Below are 26,367 nucleotides of genomic sequence, written 5' to 3'. Positions count from 1 at the left end.
AGCCACTGATTTAGCCACCTCTGCTGAAGCAGGGTTATCCTTAAAATCTGACCTGTTGGTGGCCCTTGAGGACTGAAGCTGGCCAGTCCTGCTTTAAGGGCATGATTACAGAACTCCTTGAGTGTGAGACCCCATGACGTAATGGATACGTTTTGGGACACCCAAAGGGTGAATGCAACAATCCGTGTTTCTCTCTTTCTCCCCACATATACTATATATATAACCCCCCTCACCCCCGGTGTGGGTTACTAAAGTACTATAAGGAGCTGATAGTAAACTTTGGCTGTGATGACATATGAAACTACGTGACAGTGGGTATAAGAGGACAGGGAATGTTCTGGAGAGGAGGTTCCAGCATGGCAGGAGGAGAGGAGCCTCGGGGAGTAGAGGTAGGAGATATGTTCCCACAGTTGTAGTATAGATCAGGCCCCCATTTTATTATGTTTCAGTTAGGGACAGTGCCATATACAGTATGTTAGGATCCCATAGTATGGTCATAAAAGAAAAGCAGGTCCCAGAGAGGGAATGCAGACATGCCACAAGGGGCAAAGCAGAGACGGCCCAAGGATGTCAGGGGATCAGCCTTACAAGCAGATCCCCATCTACAATATTCATTACCCTTGAGGAAGTGACAGTTCCACAACAGGGTTGAAGATTAATGGTAACGTACACAGAACAGGCCAGAATTTTAACTGGGGCCTGCAGTAAAAGGGACCAATAGGATGTTACTAAAAAGGGGGTCCTGATCCACCAGATGAAGTCAGAACAGTAACAAGTGAATGTACCTCCCATGGGTGTTAAGAGAAGAACTGTATAGAGTGATAATGGTATGGATTAATCAAGGTACAACAATGTTAATCGTATTGTAAACATGAATGCAGTGTTCCTATGCTTGGGAACATGAATAAGAATTGACGTTGTACTATGAAAACTCCTGGCGCCCATCTTTTCCATGTCCAAGTCAACCACACGATCTTCCCACAAAAACAAGTACTCTAAAGCCAGCACCCTGAGTCAAGCTAAATCTATGCTGATGTTCAATACACAACTACACCGATATAACCTCCCTAGGGAGCCGGGCAGGGAGGGTTAGAAATATATTTTTACCTTATTTGAAACAAGGTGACCCTGGGATCTGAACCATGGCACTCCAAGTGTCAGGAACCACCCAGATCAGGAGATATTTAGTGTGGAAATTAACTTACAAGAATTCTTGTCTGGGAGACACAATATGGCCACCAGGGTCAGCCTCACTCTGGCAGCCAGTAGAAGACGGTGACATCATCATGAGATGACACTGCAGTTTCCAATTGGGTGACCCCTCAGCCATCTTTGTTTTTCCTTGCAAGTTGCCTACAGGCAAAAGTATATATTGGCAAACGGAGCTTTGAGTGCTGTGGTTCAGCTCTGAAGGATTCATATAAGTTAAAAAATAAAATAATGATTTTGACGGGTGGGGTGCTGCTTTTGACATTTTGTTGTTTTTACTTCTTTGCCCTTTCTAAGGTTGTTTTTTTTTTTTAAGTATCTGCCCAGTGCAGTCTAAAGGTTACAGCAAGAGTTTTTATTTTTTTTATACAGTTCAACCCCGTTATAACACAATCTGTTACAACGCGAATCTGCTTTTAACGCGATGCAAGCGTGGCTCCCAATTTTCGTATTTATGAATACTTTACAACACGATTATTGGTGTCTTCAATACTTTATTGTACGATGCATACAATTGTACATTATTTCTAATGCCATCCGCTTATAACACGATGTGATTCTTTGGACCCCAAGCACAGTGTTATAAGGGGGTTGAGCTGAACTAACATTTTGTGAGTCAAACTCACATAGGCTTGTAGGGGGGATTGCTGCTTTAACAGTACATGGGCTTCAGAAATAAAGTGAAATCCATGCATATGGTCTAAAATACTTGTAATTCTAAGGGCCATTTACTTTGATGAATGAAGGTCTTAGGTTACAACATATTCAGAATTCCAGGCTTATGATCAAATGGAATCCAGATCAGGTTTCTTTGAACCTAACCTTAAAGAATTGTATAAATGGTTTCAGCCCTGTCGGGTGCTTAGGAATGACCACTAATTCTAGCCTCAAAAGAAGCTAAATATTGTGGCTCCATTTGAAATGGTGTTTACTGAAAGTGATCGTTTACATTATTGTATCAGAGCCAACAATGAGATTATTTAGGGTTTTGTCATAAATACATGCTGATAATTCCATTATATTAATTACATGATCTATTTACATGTTTAAGAGTTCCTTGTTGTTGCAGTTGAAAGCTACAGTATCTCATAATTATTAAGAGATTATAATGATGACATCTGAATTAATATGTTCTAGAAAAAAGTAATTGTATATCTTCTATTTCGGTTCAGTTCCGTCTTATTCTGGATTTCATCCACAGCAAACTAAGGCAAGAAGCTGCAGAATGTATAATGGAATTTTGACTGAGAAAACATGAGAGAGCAAAGAGGTATGTTGACTGATTACATGTCACTGAAGCTGCAGCACACAGGAAAGACATAGAGGCCTATGTACTATATATGGGGAAGAAAAGTGTGAGCCAAAATGTGAGTGCTAATAAGTAGTACAAACCTTCCGAAAATGTGCATTGCAGAGGCTTCTTACATACAGTGTGACCATAGTTCACTGTTTGCAGTGGATTTTGATACATTGGCCGTGAGTCATCAAAGTACGATCCGCACAATCGGACTTTAATGGCAAATATCGCCCATTCGGACGCAATTGCACAGAACGCACTTTGATGACCCCCGCCCATTGTGTCATGTCGGATACCGGATTGATGCAAATTAAATGTGAACATAATTACGTGTATTTTTTGTTTATTTATAACCAGTATTAGTAAATATAAGTGATGTGTAATATTATTTATAATAACCATACTATGAAAATAATACATCAACAGCACACCTGTGAGCATGTGACTTGTATATGTGACAAGGTTTAATACACACAGCTACCGTGCTGACCCACTTTTCACCCCCACAGGGTCCCTGAAATTAGTAATATCTCTCCTCGATCTGTCACAATATATAGCTTAAATCGCTGCCACCACCAAAAATGTGTGTCAAGTTGTACTTGCAGGGTTTTTGGTCCCTGTTTACAAATAAAAATATGTACTTAACATAGAAAAATCTGTTGTAGCAAAATGTGCCTGAAAATGTAATCACTCTCTTCAAAGCATGTAAAGTTTAATTAGAGCTCAAAAGATAAGTCTTATTAAATTGTAGATTTAATATAAAAAAAACAGTATAGTGCTTAGGTTACAGAAAACGAATATTACAAGAAGACATACAGTACTATATATGCAGACAGTTTCATAAAATAAAAAAGGGGAAAAAGTGAAAATCTAATTGACGTTACTGCATAACACTTATCAGATTCCTCAAAGGGTCGAGTTGAAAACATGAGATTTCATGTCAAAGCATTGACACTCCCTTGGTTGAAAATCTAGTTTGATATCTCAATAGCATGTTTTTTTTTATCCTAAAAGCCTTCTGCATTGAGCACACCATAAACCCACCTTCGGGACGTGCCACCTGTGCTGAAGCAGGGGCTTATTGAGCCACCTGTGCTGAAGCAGGGACTGATTGAGCCACCTGTAATGACGCTGGGATATCCTGAAAACCTGACCTGTTGAGGGGCAGGGGGGCTTGAGGAATGGAGTTGAGATCCCCTGATTTAAACAAGTCTTTCTATGCTTTTTTTGCTTCCTACAGTGATTCTTTCCTTTCATCAAGTTGTCGCACGCTAGGAATCTTCCTACCATTCAGAGGCTTTTGACCGCTTTTAAAATGGCTGCCATTGACCTTTTTTGAGATACTGTATACTGAGATACATTGACCAGTAAGAGATACTGTATATTTGTTAATGTTTTGTTTGGAGAGAACATCAATACTGGATGTTCCTTAATCTCTCACGCCGCCGGGTATGCAATGTATTGCTTTGCACTGCACAGCATCAGTGTCTATGCATAGTACTCCTTAGATGAGCGTCCAGACACACTGCTCATGATGTTTGTCTTGCATGTGTCTGTGCCAAATGAGAGGAAGACGGTAATCACGGGCCTTAGAAACAGACGGTTAGTGCAAGATGTTTATGTCATCACAGACGTGGAGATTTCTGATTTTATTTTCCGATTCTCCATCCCCACTCTATCTATACCCCCCTCACGCCCCATATCACGAGCAGACACACACAGGGAGAAGGGCCTTATTCTATATCCCATGAAGCGGGTGATTGGGCCATTCTCGGGCAAATTTCGCCATTGATTTCCATGAAGAATTGCGGCCGAAAAACGGGCCGATCCGCCACTTCAGCAGATATAGAACGGGCCCCATAAATCTGTGTGGAGTTTCTTCTTTCTTTGCTGCTGAGAGGTACACGATCAAAATGCTTCTCAAAGCATTAAATCAGGGGAGCGCAATCTTTTGCAGCTGCGCTCCCCTGTCTTGCCTGCCCCGGTTCTCGCGCCCACCCCATACCTTGGAGCTGCGTCAAATGACGCTGTCTGGCATGTGATGTCACCTCAGATGACCCCGCAGTGCAGTTGACGCTGCGTTACACAGCCGTCTGAATCACGGTAAATTGAGTTTTACAGAGGCCTCATGCGATCCCCCGGCATATAATTTAAATGCCTTGGGGAAGTGCGCGGGGCCTCTGCCACGGCCACGCCGCCCCCCCAGAAAAATCTCCGCCCCCCCCAGTTTGTGCACCCCTGCATTAAATTATATCGAAAAGACATCAGAGTTCCCTATGGAGATGTGTCCTCCAGAGTTGGACACTGTACTTCAGCGGAGGCCTCTGTAATGATTTGTGGAGAGGCATCACTGACTTTCTTTTAGCTGGTAATACCTCTCCTTATAGAGCCTCACATCTTACCCGGCCCTCTGCCACCTGAAGACCATCTTACATGATAATCTTGAGATCCTTTCCTCCTCGGCTGTTGTCACAACATATGAACTACAGATGCAGCCACCAGTATTAGATCACTTGCCTTGGAAAATATGGGGCAATCTCACTGTAAATGCCTCAACATGCCTCATTGATTCCTAATGGCCCATCAGATCAACACAGCAGGGAGGGCGGGGAGGGGGGGAGGGGGGGAGGGGGGGTGTCCCGGTGTCCCGGTGTCCCTGCAGAACCGCTCAAACTGACTGCAGGAACCCCTGCTGTGTTAATCCGATGGGCCATTAGGAATCTCAAAGAAATGTTGATGCATTTACTGTGAGATGCCTTAATTTTCACCCAGGCAAGGGATCTGATACTGGTGGCTGCATCTGTAGGTAATATACTTGCATATAAAAGTCTTTTGCCATAGAACACCTTATAACTTTGTCAATGGGCTGGAAGTTGTCTTCTAGTGCCAGAGGACTGCTTAGACAATATGGGCCATAATGCATTTTGCTATAGCAACTATCCGATTAACTTGATTGATCGACATAATAAATAGTGAAATATGTTATCCCTATCAGTGAAGACATTTCTATTGAAATGCAAACTGTGAGTTTTATTTACGTATTTATTTAGTTGCCATGGATTCTAACTTCACTGTCAAACATGAACATTTGGCACAGGACTTTACCTTGTGACCATGATTTTTAGCCTCCAGGCAGAATAGAATCTAAAGCAAAACAAAAAAACTGTCAGACTATGTTGAGCGTTTTACTTTCCTCCTGTATCGCGCTTCTCACATGGAGCCTTTATGCGCTGCTGGGCCCTTTAACGAGTTAAACGTGCAGCCTCACCTGGAATCATATCGGAGTGGCAATATAGGAGAAGTATTAAGTCACATTAAAGCTTCTATTGCTATTTTTAACAATTCCCAATGTAATCTATATTGGAAACGTTTTCAACTTGAGACCCACCCCCCAAGGGCCAAATACAAGAAGCCAAGCTGCTGTAAGCAATGTACACATAGTTTAGGCCCACGCCTTTGCTAAGCAGCCTTCTGCCCCAAGATGCCTTCCAGCGCTGGAAGGCACCTTACATCTCATTGACAGCTTAGTAAGTATGGCCCATAACCTTTTAATTTGTGACTCCATAAGGGCACTTGTCAGAACCTACTGTAGTTTGGTTACCTAACAAAGGGAAAAATGATGCAGTGATTCCAGAGATCAGGGTTCTGACACGTTTCTTGCCAAATATAGCTTGCTGATGTGGAAACGTATGGGGAGGGTTATGAATGCGTTGGCTTGCCCTCTATATGTGCTGCGTTGTTTTTAAGTGGGGCACAGTTTGGGTTCAATTCGTAAATGAATGTAGGACATCGCAGTTTACCTTTTACAGCCTAATTCTCAAAGTCATTTGGTTTGGTGGTGCAGATGCTGAAAGACGGGTATTTTCCATGCTGATTAATCAACAGTCTGTATGTATGTATGTATGTATGTAAGTCTTTATTGATATAGCCCCATTAGTGTACATAGTGCTTAACAGCGGTAATACACGTGACAATCATATAAATAACAAATAATACAAATAACATCTCATGGGAAGAAGCGCTTCAGACATAAAAGTAACATTTAGGAAACAGAATGCACTGCTCCGAAGAGCTTACAATCTAATTGGTAGGTAGACAGGAGAGGGCATTCTGTATGGCTTGTCTGTCTCTCAGTGCTGGAGTATACTTGCAAAACAGACCTATACAACACTGAAAAAGATAAACTACATGTGAAATCAATTAATTTGTAGTACTTTTTCATTTTAAATAGCTATGGGCTGCACTAATAGATATACATTATATCACGGGTTGCCAGCTCCAGTCCTCAAGGGCCACCAACAGGTCAGAGTTTCAGGACACCCCTGCTTCAGCACAGGTGGCTCAACCTGTGGCTCAGTCGTTATGACTGAGCCACCTGTGCTGAAGCAGGGATAGCCTGAAACGCTGACCTGTTGGTAGCTCTTGGGGACTGGAGTTGGCCACTCCTGGATTAGAGACTATTCAGAAAGACCATTCAATCAAATCAAATATGTTATTTAGGAGACAGAATGCATGAAGGATGCTGTTCCTGTCTAATTCTAATGATTGCATTTTCATTGTTTGGCCCTTAAGCAACAGTCCAGACAAAAGTAGCTGGGGCCGTGAACAAGCGCGTAGCGCGAAACATGTAGCTCGTGTTTACCTCTGCCTGGGGTGAGGTAACGGGAGGTGAAGGGAGGGGGGGGTGACGGGAGGTGAAGGGAGGGGGGGTGATGGGAAGTGAAGGGAGGGGGGGGTGACGGGAAGTGAAGGGAGGAGGGGTGATGGGAAGTGAAGGGAGGGGGGGGGTGATGGGAAGTGAAGGGAGGGGGGGTGACGGGAAGTGAAGGGAGAGGGGCTGACGGGAGGTGAAGGGGGGGTGACAGGAGGTGAAGGGGGGGTTGACGGGAGGGGGAGGGGAAGTGGAAGTGGAGGGGAGGGGGCGGGAGGGGAAGGGGGGGTGAGGAAGGGAAGTGGGGGGGGGGAGGAAGGGAAGTGGGGGGGTGCGGGAGGTGAGGGGGGGAGGTAAGTGACAATGTATCATGTGGCCGCTTGCTCCCCCTTCCCCAAGTGTCTGCCAGTCGTCTGTCCCCGTCCCCCCCGAAATCTTCCATCTGTGCCCCCTCCCCCCCCCCGAAATTTCCCGCCTGTTGTGGGCCGCTCCCTCACCCGTCCGGCCGCTCCCTCACCCGTCCGGCCGCTCACTCACCCATCCGGCCGCTCCCTCACTCACTCACCCATCCGGCCGCTCCCTCACTCACTCACCCGTCCGGCCGCTCCCTCACTCACTCACCCGTCCGGCCGCTCTCTCACCCGTCCGGCTGCTCCCACGTGGAGCTGAGGCAGGAGGCAGCGTGCTGTAGCCGCTCCCCCGCTGTGTCCCGGGTGCTCGCTCCGCTCCCCCGCTGACTGTAGCGGCCGGGGTGTGAGCTTGGAGGCAATGCGGGAAGGGACACATGGGGGAGGGGGAGGGGGGGGAGCTTGGAGGCAATGCGGGAAGGGACACGTGTGTGTGTGTGTGTGTGTGTGTGTGTGGTGTGTGTGACCTTTGGCCGTCACTCCGCCTCAGGCCAATGAGAGGTGTGCGGGGGCGGGCAGACCAAGGGAGCCATCTCATTGGCCTGAGGCGGAGTGATGGGCCAAAGGTCCAATGTGATTTCCCCTAGGGACAGGACAACTAGACACCCATACAACGCTTTGACAAATATATAGATAGATACCAACTATCTGAAAAGTCCTTGATAGTATGGATGAGTCCCAATGAAGTGTAGTCCTGTAAATAACAAAAGAGAACCACATATGGTGAAGTACTGATAAAAAAGGGTGTATTTGCGCAGAAGTGGATGGCTACTTCCAGTGTAGCAATGAAAATCAGCATTGTGGGTGTTTGCCACCCCTGACAAAGTGTGGGTAACCACATGAAACGTACGTAGGGTTTTAGAGACGCCACGACGGCGGTGTCGACATGGGAGGCGGCTTTTCCTGAGAAGTACTCAAGATCTGGTTGTATATCGGTGTTTTCTTTACACATTTACACCTTAGCCATTAGGATAAGCGCTAGATAATGCTATTCCTCTTAACTGCTACTAAGTCATTGGTAACATCCTCTGTTTACTATGTAGCGTCTGTACAACACCACATATGTCAGACCTTGCCAAATACATATGTATTTTGTATCGGTTCGCATTGACGGTTGCTGGGCTGATTACACGCTGCATGCAGTTATTTAAACAGATAAATCTCTGCTACTAAGTTGTTTGTTACATTCTCCGCTTACTATGTAGCATTTCTGCAACACCATATATGTCAGACTTCTGTGTATATACAGTATATTGTATTTTGCATCGGTTAACATTGCTGTGGATGAGCTGATTAGACGCTGCATGCAGCCAATTAAAGAGCCATACCTCGGCATTACGACCAAAATTACATTCCACTATATGAATAAATATCTCTGACCAGGCTTAATGTTTATACCAAACATCCATATGTGTTAGTGGGTTCAATGCCTGATAACTACTTATTTCTAGGAACCCGAGGGGCTCCCATTTTTAGAGAGCATAGTGAGTACAGATATATGTGTAAGGTATAGTTGGCTCTTTATAGGTTATACTGACTACCTTGGTTCACTTCTCATTAGAGCCATATAGGCACTTAAGACTACTTATGCACCTTGATATAAAAACCTAAGCAGGAACGAGAATTTGGACATATACTGTAGTATCCATTTCCAATAGTGAATTGATGCTTTCTAAATTGTTTTGCATGTCCAAGGTACATTTAAGCCGCCTCCCACAGATGCAGCGGCTGTTATTCAAACATTTTCACAGAGCCGTTTTCGTGAACTCTGCTGTATTCCACACGGCATTCACTCGTTGATCTTACGTGAACGCTGCCGTGAATGCCGTCAATCACACCAGTCACAGCTTTGTTTACCGCGGTTGATTTCTTTGAAGTTACCTGGATTCTGATTTCTTTGGGTGCAATTCTTCGCGTATCCGCCAGGTGGCAAAAATGAATGAATTGTAATGTGTACAGTACTGTGCTACTGTGTCAATTTGCAGGTGTTTAAAAACCAGATTAAAAAAACAAGTCTACAGTACCACAGTGGTCCATTGTGAATCGACACAATTTTATTGAGGGGTAAAGAAGTTGTTGGGAGAGAGGTGTATAAATAATGGTGCAGTGGGGAAGTTGGAGAGAACAGATACATTGACGAAGGCGTGAGGAAACAGTAAACAGGAAAAGCAATAGGGAGGGCATAGTGAGATGAAGGAGGAGAGACTTCCCAGTTATTGGAGGGTAGGAAGAGTATATTTCTCACAGTTGCAAAGTTGTAATTGATGTTGTGCAGAGTCCAGATCTTCCTCTAATCTTCACCTCCAATTTAAACTCCAAAATGAACTCTACCTACACTTTAAATTTGACACTTTGATGTTACACACAGCCATATGGCTCACAGCCAAGATACACATCCTTAAATACTCTGATCACATGCATTTGACTAACAATTAAGGGAGGGGTTTGCCTAATCAACTCACATAAGCATACCAAATAGTTAATTAGATTGTAAGTTCTGTTGCAATTGCCATGGCAATGTGAAATCACGTGACCCCGCTGCGTTATTTGACACCACATTGCCATGGCGACACGACGCCAGAGACAAGGTAAGTGAAGTTATAGAGGCCTCACGTGATCACCCGGCATTTAATTTAACTGCTTTAGGGAAGAGTGCGGGGCCTCAGCAAACGCCGCACACCCCCACCCACCCTCACCCCCCTGAAAAATCTTGCACACCCAGTTTGCGCACCCATGACCTACAACATACCTAACCTAACATGCCACTTCCTTTCCCAGGTGGGGGGCTGCAACACTTTTTTGTATGAATATCTAACATGTATTATGTAAATTGTAATAGTCTTCACTCTAGTTGTAATAGTCCATAGTCAACTCTATCCTGTCTGCAGGCCATATCCCTAAGACCTGGAAAACTGCCAGAGTTGTCCAAATCTTCATAAGTGGGGACAAAAACACTGTCTCAAACTACAGGCCAATCTCACTTCTCCCAATTCTATCCAAAGTCATGGAAAAATGTGTCCACTCCCAATTAAGAGATTTCTACACCAAGACAAATTTCCCTAGCCAATTCCAATCTGGGTTTCATCCCAAACACTCCACCGTAACTACCCTGCTAAAAGTTTGCAATGAAATCCAGTGTGGAATGGAACGGGGACAACTCACTGGTGCAGTATTCCTAGATTTTGCAAAGGCTTTTGACACAGTTGATCATGTTATCCTGCTTAACAAACTCCAGAGCTCTGGAATAGGGAAACATGCTTTAAACTGGTTTCAGTCCTACCTATCAGGAAGATCCCAACATGTGTCCATCTCAGGCTCTAACTCCAACCCCCTGGATATCACGTGTGGTGTCCCGCAAGGCTCTGTTCTGGGGCCCCTACTCTTCTCAGTGTTCATTAATGATCTTCCCACAGCATGTAAGGAAGCCTCAATACACATGTATGCAGATGACACAATCCTATATGCACACAGCCATAGCCTCTCTGACCTTCAACACATACTTCAGTCTGACTTTTTGAGACTCGAAAACTGGATTTCCCAAAACAAACTGTTTTTAAACACTGACAAGACTGTAACAATGGTATTTGGGACCAAGACTAAATTTGTAAAGCTTCCAGTGACTGAGCTCCTGATTAGAACCAACGCTAACACCACCCTAACACCTGTCACTAGTTTTAAATACCTGGGCTTATGGTTTGACTCCCACTTAACATTCGGGATGCACATTGATACCCTGACAACCAAGACCTATGCCAAACTAGGGGTATTTTACAGGAACAAATCCTCCCTAAGTCTCCTGGTCAGAAAGCGTATTGCACAGCAGATGCTAATGGCAATTATTGACTATGGAGACATAGTATATGGCTCGGCTCCTCAAACCCACCTTAGCAAACTTGACACCCTCTACAATTCAATTTGTCGTTTTGTTCTCCAATGCAACTACAACACACATCACTGCGAAATGCTCAAAGAACTAGATTGGTCATCACTAGAGTCTAGGCGCAAAGTTCTCCTTTCCTGTCTCACCCTCAAATACTTTCTGGGCAAGCTACCCAGCTACCTGAACAAGCTCCTCACCCCTACCACATGCAGCACCTATCACCTGAGATCAGACTCCAAAAGACTATTCATGGTCCCAAGGCTCAACAAAGTATCCGGACGTTCCTCCTTCTCCTTCCGTGCACCCCACAACTGGAACAACCTACCAGAGACTCTCATATCCACCACCAGCTTAAGTTCTTTCAAATCTAAGGCTGTCTCACACTTTAATCTGGTCTGTAACTGTTTCATACGCCCATAATATATATTTTCTTTAACTGTGCACGCAATGTCTTGTATATAATGTATACCTTGTTCATTTATGTAACCATGTATTATTTGTTTTACTCTGTGCCCAGGACATACTTGAAAACGAGAGGTAACTCTCAATGTATTACTTCCTGGTAAAATATTTTATAAATAAATAATAAATATCAATTGTACTGAATGTATTGTGATGCATTGTCGCATCATCAACAGGGCAAAGGGAAATTTTAATCGGAAATGCCCGACTTGCTAAGTTGCTTATAATAATAAAACAATAATACTTTTACTTATATAGCGCTTTTCTCCCAATGGGACTCAAATCACTTCACAGTTACAAAAAGGGAAAAAGAAGAAAACATTTAAGGATTGAAAAGGACCAAACACAAGGAAAGATACAATACAGGGTGGGACGGTGCTGTAGCTATTAAAGGTGGTTGTGGTTCATTAATTGAATGCCTGGGTATACAGGTAGGTCTTGAGCCTGATTTTATAGATTTCCAGAGAGGGGGAGTCTCGAATTGTACGAAGCAGACTGTTCCAGAGAGTGGGAGCAGCGTGGCTAAAAGCTCAGGCCCCAAAGGAAGTCAAGGGGATTCTGGGAACTGTTATAAGTCCTTAATCTGCAGATCGAAGTGAGCGGACGGGAGTGTAGGGAATTAGAAGCTCTCAGATCGCTGGGACCCTGCTCATGTACCGCTTTGAATGTCAACAAACCAATGTTGAAATAAATTCACCATTTTACAGGCTGCCAGTGCAGAGAACGGAGAAGAAGTGTGGGTCATCAAATTCAAATCTCTAAGGCAGCGGTGCGCAAAGTGGGGGGCGCGACCCCCAGGGGGGGCGGGAGATTGTGCTGGGGGGGGCGCGGGCAGTTGCAGAGGCCCCGCGCTCTTCCCCCAGGCATTTAAATTAAATGCCGGGGGATCGCGTGAGGCCCCTGCAACTGTTTACTTACCGGGATTCAGCCGTCTGTGTTGCGTCGCCATGGCAACGCGGCGTCAATAGACGCCGCGGCACCATGTGACTTGACGCTGCGTGGGTGTGTGACGTCATCTGACGCGAATGAAGGTAGGCAGGGGGGCGCGAGAGCCGGGGGCAGAGTGACAGGGGGGCGCAGCACAAAAAGTTTGCGCTCCCCTGCTCTAAGGGACCCCCAATGACTCTCGTGCTCAGGGCCCCAAGACTTCTAAGACCACCCCTTCGTGACCTGATATTGTAAGTTTGTGAAGCAAACTGATTACCGTAGTAAGGTTTAGTAGCCTAAAAAGGTGGAGAATTACTGAGGTAAATTACTCAGACTACAAGTACATTACATGTGATTAATTTTAATAGTTACTCAAGAGAGTGTGTTTGTATAACTAGTAATTACCCAGACACTAATATACAGTAATGACTAAAATGTGACTTGCATTATGAAATGTGTAATGTAGACACAAAGCAGGTTAGGTGCGATCTGTATGACTGGACCTTTTGGATTGATTTCAAAACAGTAATTTCATAATAAAATGACATAATCCTTCTGAGACCTGACTAACACAAATTAAAGAGAAAAAAAAGAAAGTGAAAAATAGGAATCATTGGATGATTTGGGAAAATGTCAAGTTAATTGTTAGTGTGAATGAGTTTGTGTGAATCGTGTTTGACACACCCACGTTCCTTTAGTTTAAACAGGGAATACACGCAAGAAACGATGTACAATAACTTCTTATGTAGTACACTATCCAGCAACAAAAGGAGGAAATCTCAGCACCTCTTTTACAAACAGTGAAGTTAATAGCTCTTTTATACTCCTTCAAACCCTCAGCTTGAATGCGCTTTGTGTAGCAAGATGCAATGTGTTGCAAACGTCTCCTGCTTCAATTAGCCGTCGTTTGGAAGAACTTTCGAAGTGAACCTTCTCCTGAGAAATAGCATGAAGCTGCCTCTAATGTTAGGGAGTATAGCTTCATTCACCATAGAGTTCTGTATCTCACATAATAATCCAAGTTTGCCATCCACCTCTTCAAGATAGATGGTCTAGGTGCCAGTACTACTATTGAGATGGTATCCCCCATTGGGATTCTCCTCTGCGTTTTTTGTGTTCATGTATATACAGTATGTGTAGTCTACCCACTAGGTTATTGACTCATATCTCATAAAATAGAGGGTGAGGCAAACAGGATGAAGGGAGTTTCTAGGCTTAATGAAGAAGGTATAGACATTTTTCTGCAATTAGGTCAGCTATTAGCACCTTTCAGAGAAGAATCGTAGGAAGCCACTATGTAATAGAGGGCAGAGTCTTCACTTTGTCAGTGATTTGGTCAAGCCACTCTCATACTGCTATGTTGGGTTTATTAAAACCACTGTTAATAAGGTGACCATTTGAACCCGCTAGAAGACAGTGGGGACTCAGGATGCTCAGATACAAAGAAAGATTGTGGTGGTAGGGGACTCCATTATTAGGAAGGTAGATAGGGCAATCTGTTGCCGGGACCTCATGAACCGAACAGTTTGTTGTCTCCCGGGTGCTCTGGTTCGGCACATTGCGGATCGCGTAGACAGATTGTTGGGGGTGGGGGGGCTGGGATTGACCCGGCGGTCTTGGTACACGTTGGCACCAATGACAAAGTTAGAGAAAGATGGAGGGTCCTAAAAAATGATTACAGGGATCTAGGCCAAAAGCTTAAGGCAAGGACCTCCAAGGTAGTATTTTATGAAATACTACCAGTGCCATGCGCTACCGCAGGGAGACAGTCAGAGATCAGGGAGGTTAATGCATGGCTAAGAAAGTAGTGCAGGAAGGAGGTGTTTTGGTTTTTACAGCACTGGGACTCATTTTCTGAGAGGTGCCATCTATATTCTAGGGACGGATTGCACCTCAATGAAGAGGGATCTTCTGTGCTAGGGGGGAGAATGCTAAAAAGGTTGGAGGAGATTTTAAACTAGGATGGAGGGGGGAGGGGAATGAAACAGATAATGAACTAAATGGAATAGATGAGGATACAAGGTGGCATGGAGGTAGAATGGGGGCAAGTGCAAGTTTGACAAGCAGTGAGACACCCTTAGAATTGGTGAGACACCTATAAAAATACAGATAATACTAGAAAACTTCTAAAGACTAAACCAAGTAGGAGCAGAAAGGAAGGAGCAGATAAGATAATAGTACAGGCTGAAAAAAAGTTAAATGCATGCTTGCTAATGCAAGAAGCCTGACAGATAAAATGGGGGAGCTTGAATTAATAGCTGCAAGGGAGCAGTATGATATCATAGGCATTACTGAAACATGGTGGGATGAAACTCATGACTGGACAGTTAATTTAGAGGGTTATTCTCTGTTTCGGAAGGATCGAACAAATAGAAGGGGAGGTGGAGTATGTTTATATGTTAAACCGGATCTAAAACCTATTATAAGGGATGATGTCTATGAAGGGAATGATGAAAATGTAGAGACTTTGTGGATAGAAATTAGCAGTGGAGGTAAAAGTATAAAGAAAATGTTTGTGGGAATATGCTATAAACCACCAAATATCTGTGAGATTGAGGAAGCCAAAATACTTTTGCAAATGGAGAAGGCATCAAAACTGGGTCATGTTTGCATAATGGGGGATTTTAATTATCCAGACATAGACTGGGGCAATGAGATTAGCGTTACAACAAAAGGAAACATGATTTGGGGGTGCTTAAAGACAATTATATGACCCAAATTATTGAGGAACCAACCAGGAGAGGGGCAGTTCTGGATTTGGTCATATCAAACAATGTAGAAGTAATAACAAATATTCAAGTCCTGGAACATTTGGGTAACAGTGATCATAGCATGGTCTCATTTGAAATAAATGATCAAAAAACAGATTACTTGGGTTCAACAAAGACTTTAAACTTTAGAAAGGCAAATTTTAATAAACTGAGGTCTAATCTAGTAGTAATACAATGGGATGATGTTTTTGTAGGGGAAAATGTAGAAGATAAATGGGCGGTCTTTAAAACATTGTTAAAAAAGCACACTTATCAGTGTATACCCTTGGGTAATAAGTATAAAAGAAATAAGTCAAAACCAATGTGGCTAAATAAACAGGTAGGGGAGGAAATGGACAAGAAGAGGAAGGCGCTTAGATTCTTTAAGTCAGAAAGGACGGAGACATCGTATCAGAATTATAAGGAATGTAACAAAAATTGAAAAGGGCAATCAAATTAGCAAAAATGGATAATGAAAAAAGGATTGCAATAGAAAGTAAGGTCAACCCTAAAAAGTTCTTTAAGTACCTTAATAACAAAAAAATGAGAAAAGAAAATATAGGACCCTTTCAGTGTGAGATGGGTAGGCAGATTATTGGAGATAAGAAAAAAGCAGAGGTATTAAACAAATTCTTTGCCTGTGTGTTTACCAGGGAAGAATCAAGTTCAATAGTAGTGTCGCAGGAGGAAGCGACAACCTCAATATTAATGAACAATTGGTTAACTGAGGAAGAAGTTCATAAGCGACTTGAAAAAATTAAAGTAAATAAGGCACCTGGCCCCGATGGCATAAATCCAAGAGTTCTCAAGGAGTTAAGCTCAGTAATAGCAAAATTAATACAAATGAACCGGCGCCAAAAAGAAATAAAAAATCTGACCAAATATAGTCCAATTCAAAAGGTAGGGATGAGTTCCATGGAAGTGTCCTCAATGTAATCTCAAACGAACAAACATGTAAGACAACAAAATAAAGGAGAAAAAAACAGAGAAAAAAAGATCATAGTGCAACTAAATACAAACAACAAATCACTGATATAGTATGCAAAATAAATCGGCAATTTAATATAATGATTAAAATGTAAACATAAAAACAACAAACAATTGCTTGTAGTGCAAGGAACACTAATATAGCGATGGCATCAAGTGGGGCTAAAAATGAAACCCTACTTACAGCATGGCTGAGGTATATAAGCCTGTAGTGCAAACACACTTAACCCTCCGAGGCCTGGGTAGAAGATAGGAAGAAAAAACCAGGGGAGCGTAGATACCTTTAAAAAGAAAAAAAGAAAAACATAGTGCAACCTGTAGCAAAAAATGTTATAAGGAGCTCCCAGCTGGACACCACATACTAAGGCCAATGCCTAATGGGATATATCAGCAGGAACAATTCGGAGGAGATAATCTTTAGAAAAGAGAAGCACACATGCAGTATCCAATAAAATACAGTTTATCCAAAAATGATAAAAGTGGAGGCTTACAGAATCCCAATGGGAAAACAGCATTGACGGTGGTGATCTCAAGACCACATCACAGCGTCTCTGTGTCAGCAAACCGCCACGGTACACTTCAGCCTGGAGCCGTCTCGTCACTTCCGGTCTTGGGGCCGTCACGTCACTTCCGGTTGCGCCGCCGGTAGGAAAACAGCTCTGTTTTCCTACCGGCGGCGCAACCGGAAGTGACGTGACGGCCCCAAGACCGGAAGTGACGAGACGGCTCCAGGCTGAAGTGTACCGTGGCGGTTTGCTGACACAGAGACGCTGTGATGTGGTCTTGAGATCACCACCGTCAATGCTGTTTTCCCATTGGGATTCTGTAAGCCTCCACTTTTATCATTTTTGGATAAACTGTATTTTATTGGATACTGCATGTGTGCTTCTCTTTTCTAAAGATTATCTCCTCCGAATTGTTCCTGCTGATATATCCCATTAGGCATTGGCCTTAGTATGTGGTGCCCAGCTGGGAGCTCCTTATAACATTTTTTGCTACAGGTTGCACTATGTTTTTCTTTTTTTCTTTTTAAAGGTATCTACGCTCCCCTGGTTTTTTCTTCCTATGTTTCGTGTGGACCTTGAAACAGTCCGTCTAAGGGTTTGAGTGTCTTTATTTTTACTTTGTATTTTGTGTTTACCTTCACATTTATATACATAGTTTTTCCATTAAGTGTTTATATATTATATTATTCACTGTGTTTAGGTATTGAGCGCCATCTTGTGTGTTCCATATACCTGGGTAGAAGATGTTAACAGCTCCACCGTCCAGAGGCTACTGCACCACCGGGAAGCGTCACTCCTGTGGCTCCACGCTGCCAGCTGCCTCACTTGTCCACAGAAAGGAGCGTCAGCAAAAAATAGCTAAAAAAAATAGCAAAACCATTATATTTAATATTCAAGGACTCCATTTCCACAGGCTCAGTACCACAAGATTGACGTAAAGCAGATGTGGTGCCTATATTTAAAAAGGGAGCTAGATCACAACTGGGAAATTACAGACCTGTAAGCCTGACTTCAATAGTAGGGAAACTACTTGAAGGTTTAATATGGGATAATATTCAGGAATACCTAATGGAAAACAAAATTATTAGTAATAGTCAGCATGGATTTATGAAGGACTGATCATGTCAGACTAACCTTATTTGTTTCTTTGAGGAGGTAAGTAGGAATTTAGACCAGGGTAATGCAGTTGATGTGGTCTACTTAGATTTTGCAAAGGCTTTTGATACGGTTTCACACAAGAGGTTGGTGAGCAGAGCAAAATAAAGAAAATTGGACTTAGCAATAATATATGCAGCTGGATTGAAAACTGGTTAAAGGACAGACAACAGAGGGTTGTCATAAATGGAACTTTTTCAGGTTGGGCTAAAGTCGTGAGTGGAGTACCTCAGGGATCGGTACTGGGACCCCTGCTTTTTAACTTGTTTATTAATGACCTTGAGGTTGGGATCAAGAGCAAAGTCTCCATCTTTGCTGATGATACTAAATTGTGTAAGGTAATAGAATCAGAGCAGGATGTAATTTCTCTTCAGAAGGACTTGGAGAGACTGGAAACGTGGGCAGGTAAATGGCAGCTGAGGTTTAATACAGATAAATGTAAGAAAGAAGAAAAAAGTGATAAAGTGCTAAAGTTTAAAACACCAATGTGACAAGTTACAAATAAAAATAGGCTGCCTGGTACTACTGCCAGTACTAACAGGGAATACGTGAAAAAAAGGAAAAAACCTGGCGCCAAAAGTTCAATGGAAAGTCCTGTACTCCTCAGGGTGTCCGCACACTTGCTTGACAGGCCATGTATGGGAAAACACAAACAAACACAAATCATAGCGCAACACTGTAGGGCCCGCTCGTGGGGCTCACAGCTCTACACCACGTGTGGCCGTTCTCCTCACTCCCTCCTCCGGTTTCACAGACTGTCTCTGCGCGCCCGCGCGCGAGTGTGCCCGTGCCCTTTGGGCTCCTGGCTGGGATAAGGGGGTGGGAAGTTCACGTGTAAGCAGTTGGTCTCTCCAGTGGGGCAGGGCGATATCTCGCTCCTATGAGGCTGGGAAGTCTCTCAGCTTGCTGGATCAGAGAGTGAGTGAGGAGAACGGCCACACGTGGTGTAGAGCTGTGAGCCCCATGAGCGGGCCTCCGTCACCGGCTCTGTTCCTGGCAATCCCTGAAAGGAGGTTCTGCATGTGAGTCGCGGCGGAGCAGGATTACAACTCTGCAAAGAACCATCTGCGCCAAGAGGACTCTATATAACATCGCGTGTATATGTCCTGCTGTTTGTAAGTAGGGCTCCAATTTTTCCATCCTGGATGACCAGCGGTTTTCACATTAGTCCTTACCATTTTACGACATACTGTAGTTCTTTTTAATAAATAGTATTTTAACTGTCACTAGGAGTCTCATTGTTATATATGGTGTGTAGTGTAGAACTGTTTTAACCCTACAGTGTTGCGCTATGATTTGTGTTTGTTTGTGTTTTGTCCCATACATGGCCTGTCAAGCAAGTGTGCGGACCCTCTGAGGAGTACAGGACTTTCCATTGAACTTTTGGCGCCAGGTTTTTTCCTTTTTTTCAGATAAATGTAAGGTTATGCATTTGGGATGCAAGAATAAAAAGGCGACTTACAAATTAAGTGGAGATATATTGGGGGAATCCTTGATGGATACGGATTTAGGAGTGCTTGTAGACTGCAGGCTTAGCAATAGTGCCCAATGTCATGCAGTAGCTGCAGAGGCAAACAAGATCTTATCTTGCATCAAACGGGCAATGGATGGAAGATAAATAAACATAATTATGCCCCTTTACAAAGCATTAGTAAGACCACACCTTGAATATGGAGTAAAATTTTGGGCACCAATCCTAAGAAAAGACATTATGGAACTAGAGAGAGTGCAGAGAAGAGCCACCAAATTAATAAAGGGGATGGACATTCTAACTTATGAGGAGAGGCTAGCTAAATTAGATTTATTTACATTAGAAAAGAGGCGTCTAAGAGGGGATATGATAACTATATACAAATATATTCAGGGACAATACAAGGAGCTTTCAAAAGAATTATTCATCCCACGGGCAGTACAAAGGACTCGGGGCCATCCCTTAATGTTGGAGGAAAGGAAATTTCATCAGCAACAAAGGAAAGGGTTCTTTACAGTAAGGGCAGTTAAAATGTGGAATTCATTACCCATGGAGACTGTGATGGCAGATACAATGGATTTGTTCAAAAAAAGGTTGGACATCTTTTTAGATGGGAAAGATATACAGGGATATACCAAATAAGTATACATGGGAAGGATGTTGATCCAGGGATTAATCCGATTGCCAATTCTTGGAGTAAGGAAGGAATTAATTTTTCCCCTTAATGGGTTTTTTTGTTTGCCTTCCTCTGGATCAATAAATAAGTATAGATATAGGATAAAATATATGTTGTCTAAATTTAGCATAGGTTGAACTTGATGGACCTACGTCTTTTTTCAACCTCATCTACTATGTAACTATGTAACTATGTAACATTGGGTAACAAGAGATATTAGCTCTGTACCCGTGCCAGTTCATTCTTGCTTTATAGGGTAGGAGATTATGTATTTTTTGACACATCGACCGCACAAAGATCCTGTTTAACCAACCATTTCACCATACTAAAACTTGTGTTAGTGGAGTGAATGCAATCTTAACTTTGACCCATCCACCAGGATCTGTGGATCTGTAGATATTCCAAGTGATTATATATATATATATATATATATATATATATGCAAATATAACTGTATGCTCATCTGCATGTCTTAGGCAGGTCTGCAACCCCGCCTTTCCCCATTATCACCCAGCATACAGCACTTCCACTGCAGCAAGGGATTCAGGGAAATGACATGCAAATGAGCACACAGTGTCACTTTTTGCCTCAATAACCATTTTTAACATGGTTCCCTATAGGCTTAAGCTTGCTGCATGGTCACAGCTTTGAGCACAGCCAGGGTTAAGGTGCATACCCAGAAAACCACCCACAGACAGCTGTTTCAACCTTGATGGGTCTCATCAGTGTGGGGTTGATTTTACTGGGAATGCAAGAGAGGCTATGGGATAGGCTAAACCATAATACTGAGTTAAGTTATGGTGAGTAAAAAAAGTGACAAAAACCCTCCACAGGAAAGCAAATATGCAAATATAACTGTATGCTCATCTGCATGTCTTAGGCAGGTCTGCAACCCCGCCTTTCCCCATTATCACCCAGCATACAGCACTTCCACTGCAGCAAGGGATTCTGGGAAATGACATGCAAATGAGCACACAGTGTCACTTTTTGCCTCAATAACCATTTTTAAAATCAACCCCACACTGATGAGACCCATCAAGGTCGAAACAGCTGTCTGTGGGTGGTTTTCTGGGTATGCACCTTAACCCTGGCTGTGCTCAAAGCTGTGACCATGCAGCAAGCTTAAGCCTATAGGGAACCATGTTAAAAATGGTTATTGAGGCAAAAAGTGACACTGTGTGCTCATTTGCATGTCATTTCCCTGAATCCCTTGCTGCAGTGGAAGTGCTGTATGCTGGGTGATAATGGGGAAAGGCGGGGTTGCAGACCTGCCTAAGACATGCAGATGAGCATACAGTTATATTTGCATATTTGCTTTCCTGTGGAGGGTTTTTGTCACTTTTTTTACTCACCATAACTTAACTCAGTATATATATATATATATATATACATATATATATACATATATATATATATATATATATATATATATATATATATATATATATATATATATATATATATATTTTGTATCTTCTATTTTTATATTTTTTATACATATTTTTTGATTGTCTTACACCATTTTCACATTAGTTGATGGTTTTTTATTTTCATTTTTATTATATATTTTTTATAGTTGATACTTATATTTGTGTTCATGTACTCCTATACTTTTTTGGTTTACTAGTTCATCACAGTCATCATTTATTATTCCCCCCCCCCCCGCCCCTATTTTTTTAGTATAGTCATCAATAGGCGCCACTTCTTGGTTTCTCCTTTTTATATAGTATATATATATATATATATATAGCCAATAAAGAATATCACTTGTGAGCACATTCACATGTCTTAGACAGGTCTGCAGCCCTGCCTTTCAAAGATTATCACCTAGCATACAGTGCTTCCACTGCAGCAAGGGATACTGGGTAATGACATGCAGATGAGCACTCAATGTGCTTTTTCACCCACCATAAATTAAAATGTGTGTATTTGTGTATATATATATTGATACAGGGCCGCCGAGAGGGGGACAAAAGGTAGACGTGTCCCGTGATGGCTGCGTGCGCAACTTGGGCCTGACCTGTGGCTAGGCGCAGCAGCCGGTCCTCTCCCGGCCAGGCCCCGGCTCTCTCAGATGCAGGCCCCTATCACTGTCCCACGCCAACGGGCCTCTGTGACATCAGCATGCCGGAAGTAGGCGTGGCTTAGCATCCGGCGTGCGACGGCATGGAGGGAGGCACGGCACGCGCCAGCTTGGCGTGGGACAGAGGGATAGAGGCCTGCAGTGAGTGAGAGCTGGGGCCCGGTCGGGAGAGGACCGGCAGCTGCACCTGGCCAGAGTTCGGGCCCAACTTGCAGTGCTGGACGGACGGGCCCCCAGCAGACCATCCACAAAGTAAGTCTGTATTTTTAAAGATGTATTGGGAGTCTTGTTTATATGTAGTGGGGGGTGGGGGGTCTAGTTTATATGTATAGGGGGGTTGGGGTCTTTTTAATATGTATTGGGGGGTGGGGGTCTTTTAAATATGAATTGGGGTGGGGGTCTTTTTTATATGAATTGGGGGGTGGGGGTCTTTTTTATATGTATTTATTGGAAATAGAGGGGACTCGTGAAATGTGAAATGGGGTGGGGGGGGGGCAATCCCGCCGAGGCGATGGGCCAGACATAAGTCTAGTCTTGGGCCCCGGGAAATCTGTCTGCGGCCCTGGATATATATATATATATATATAATGTAAAAGGTGCTCCCCCACCATCTGGGAGATGTCACTGTTACCTGTACTCTCGCTGTGCTGTACCTGTGAGGCTTACAGGATTGCTGAGTGTCCGCCGATGGTAGTGGGGAAGACAGGACAGGCTTTAAGGATATTCTCAGCTCTTTCTGGGGGCAGCACCTCCATTCCCAGCAGGCCCTAGCAGAGCAGGGTGCAGTTCCTGCAGGAAAACCATCTTGCACTCCCCCTGATAAACTGCAGCACAGGCAGGAGTATAAAAGCAGCAACTGGTCTTTATTGAGTACAGCCGTACACAATCAACAATGCATTGCCTCTGGTCCCTTGAACCAACCCACAGGGCTTGAGGCCCCACAGGTCTATCCTTTGGTCCCCTATTCCCTGGTGGAGTAAGAGGTAACAGCTCCCACTCCCCTGCGGGAGGGGATAGAATAACAACCCACTCACTTGAGGGGAGAGGGTAGAACTGCCTAAGTCTGCGGGCAGGCTGGGAGCAGGCGCGCTGGTGCTCGAGCGCCGTGACGTCATGCGCTCTGCTCGGCCGGGTGATTTCTGGCCAACTAGTTGTGTGCACGTGGGGGTGCGGCCATGACGTCACGGAGCTGGTTCGCTCTCATTGGGCAAACCGTTCACGTGATGCATCAGCGAGCAGCCACATCAAATTTGGTTGTCTCACCAAGCCGCAAGCGCACGGGCACGTGCACATGCCCACGCACCCTCACCCTGGACAAGGGCATTCAGAGCTCACTCTGATCGCGCCGAGCGTGAGCATGTGCACACGGTTCGCTTCACCCTGGCTGCAGCCTAACTGACAACTCCCAACTGTCAATTCCCAACTGCCACTCCCCACTGTTACCAGAGGTGGGGCTTCAGGTCTCAGCCACGGATGGTGGCACCTAGGCCTCAGGCCACCCCCCCTGTCACTCAAGGAAGCTGCTTACAACAGCAGGGCGTAGATTTAACCCTAACACTGCCCGCACTGGTACCAGGGCTTATGTTTTAGGCAGGGCAGATTAGTAGCCACGGGGCTACATGACACACACACACACACATATATATATACCCAAAAGGGGCCAGATGTTAGTGGGCAACAGAGCAACACTCAACAGGCAAAAACATACAGTGCTGCCAAGGCTGTGTGAATAAGGCCCTTTGTGTAGATGCTAACTGCAAATTATATTTTCTGTAAGACGTAATAGATTTAATACGTGGAAAAAGTATGTTCATTTCTACAGAACTGGTGCAAACAAGGAGTGATTTTTTTTTCTGAGCTGCTAGCAAATGTTTTTGTAAAAAATATTGGCAACCAGGAAAACACTTCTACAAATCACTTCTCATAGGGATCGCTTAGTATAAAATGAACATGGTTTATCAATGAGTACCAGATAAGCGAGTGCAAATCAGGAGCTTAGTAAATTATTGGATAAGCTTTAGATGCATTTGTGGATGACATCTGAACAATGCTTCCTAAAAGCTATTCTCTCTAAACTCAGGGTACATGCAACTAACATACAGTATTGTCTCAAGTTCTTTTTGCCCTAACATACAGTATTAATATAAATAGTCTTCAAGATAATGTCTTCCTCATTTTTGTATTTCTGCCGCTCCTACAAACTTGGGAAATGACCCTGATGTTTGTCCTTTTGAACTTGCAAGAATGAATGTTTTGGAGCATAACACATACTGTTTTCACTGTCTAAATTAGTTTAATAGAGCAACGCTAAGCTGCTCCAGAGTGGCAGTCGGTCACATGGAGTAGAATTGTATGTATGTCTTCTATTGTATATACAGTATGTCAGATGAAACTTGGAAGGCTAGGAGTCAGTTATAGAACATACACATTGCATTGCTGATGGAAAGTCTCTTAGCAAAGCATTATACTGTAACAGTTCTCATACAATGTTTTGGGCACTTACCTTAATTAAGTTGCAGTTCAAGCAATATCAACTACACAAGTTATTGATAACATCACGAAATACAGTGCAAATGTAAACAAGTGTTATGTTAACCGCTGATTTCATTAAGTAAGTGTTGTTAAAGTGTAACTAATGTATCATTCGAATATTCACATATAACTGCCTTACGTATAAAAGTAATCTCCTTACCACTTAGAGTTGCGTTTTATTATTGTTTACATCATATTATTGTATTTTAAGTGAACTTTATTGCTCTCTATATAGTTTTATCATTTAATTTTAAGATATCTTTATTTTCTGGTCAATACATTTTTTTTTTCCAGGTCTCCAACTTTTTTGAAGGCCCTTGAAAGGCTCGTAGGCCGTAGGCACGATGCCTATTGTGCCTAATGGATAAAATGGCGCTGCAGACGCGTCCCATGCTGTGTGCTGCAGCGATTGTTTCCTCTCTTCTTCTCTGCAGTGGAAGAGGTATATAATACAGTATAATATTGGTAGTGTAGGACCTACTGAATGGGCTTACCGTGACATAGTTGTAGGCATAAAATATTTTGGCCAAAGTATTGAACTAATCAACCAATATTTAGGAAAAAATAACACAGATAAAACATATTAATGTATTAAATGCTTTGTCAAGTTGGATGTAGAATTGGGGCCCATTTGTCTCTTGTAGTATACATAAGATCACAAACCCAATAGAACTCCAAATAACATTTGATTATATGATGATTATATATAGGTGACAAAAAGTACTAAATTAGAAATATTTGAGAGAAATTCAAACTTCAGAAAGAACACTTGAAAAATATATAGATATATGATGATGCTAGTAAAATATACTTATGAGTAAAAGTCCAAGCTGTAAGAATAACCACCAAAGTGGAACCTTTAGACTGCGGTCACAGTGCGTTCTCAAGGTGTGCGCACAAGCACCGACCTCCAATCAGTCAGGTCCCAGTCCCTACCTCCGCGCGGAAGGTGCAGACACGCTCTACGACGAGTTCTCTCAAATACAAAAAAATTGTTTTTGGAACTCGCGACGGAGGTGTGGCCACGCCCCCCGCCGGCGGTTCAGCCAATGAGGGCGAACCAGCTGCGTGAGGTTATAGCCACGCCCCCGCAATGAGGGCGAACCAGCTGCGTGAGGTTATGGCCACGCCCACGCCCCCCGCCGGCGGTTCAGCCAATGAGGGCGAACCAGCTGCGTGAGGTTATGGCCACGCCCCCGCAAAACCTCTTCCACGCCCCCTCCCGTCGCAATCTCTCCCAAGACCGTGATCTGCGGTGAAGCGCTGTGCACGCGCTACCCCCCCCCCCCGCCGGGCGTGCGTCCTACCGTGCTAACTTGGACCGCAGCCTTAGGAGTCAAAGGCTACCTTCTCCACAGGGAAAAAAATGCAATT

At 43.5% G+C, this 26,367-nt stretch overlaps 1 long non-coding RNA gene across 1 annotated transcript in view; it reads right to left on the bottom strand.

Annotated features, from left to right (window-relative positions):
• LOC142465406 (uncharacterized) overlaps positions 1-23,835 on the bottom strand; it is a 57,113-nt gene extending 33,278 nt beyond the window's left edge. Inside the window, exons 1-2 of the long non-coding RNA XR_012787874.1 lie at positions 23,093-23,835; positions 17,809-17,934 (exon numbers count right to left, since the gene is read on the bottom strand). This is a non-coding gene — a long non-coding RNA (uncharacterized LOC142465406). The remainder of the gene's footprint in view (positions 1-17,808; positions 17,935-23,092) is intronic.
• Positions 23,836-26,367: the final 2,532 nt, after the last annotated feature.

This window comes from Ascaphus truei, chromosome 14 (genome assembly GCF_040206685.1).
Source record: "Ascaphus truei isolate aAscTru1 chromosome 14, aAscTru1.hap1, whole genome shotgun sequence".
Taxonomy (NCBI): domain Eukaryota; kingdom Metazoa; phylum Chordata; class Amphibia; order Anura; family Ascaphidae; genus Ascaphus; species Ascaphus truei.
Note: the sequence above shows the minus strand (reverse complement) of the source record. Positions and strands in the feature narration are given on the sequence as shown.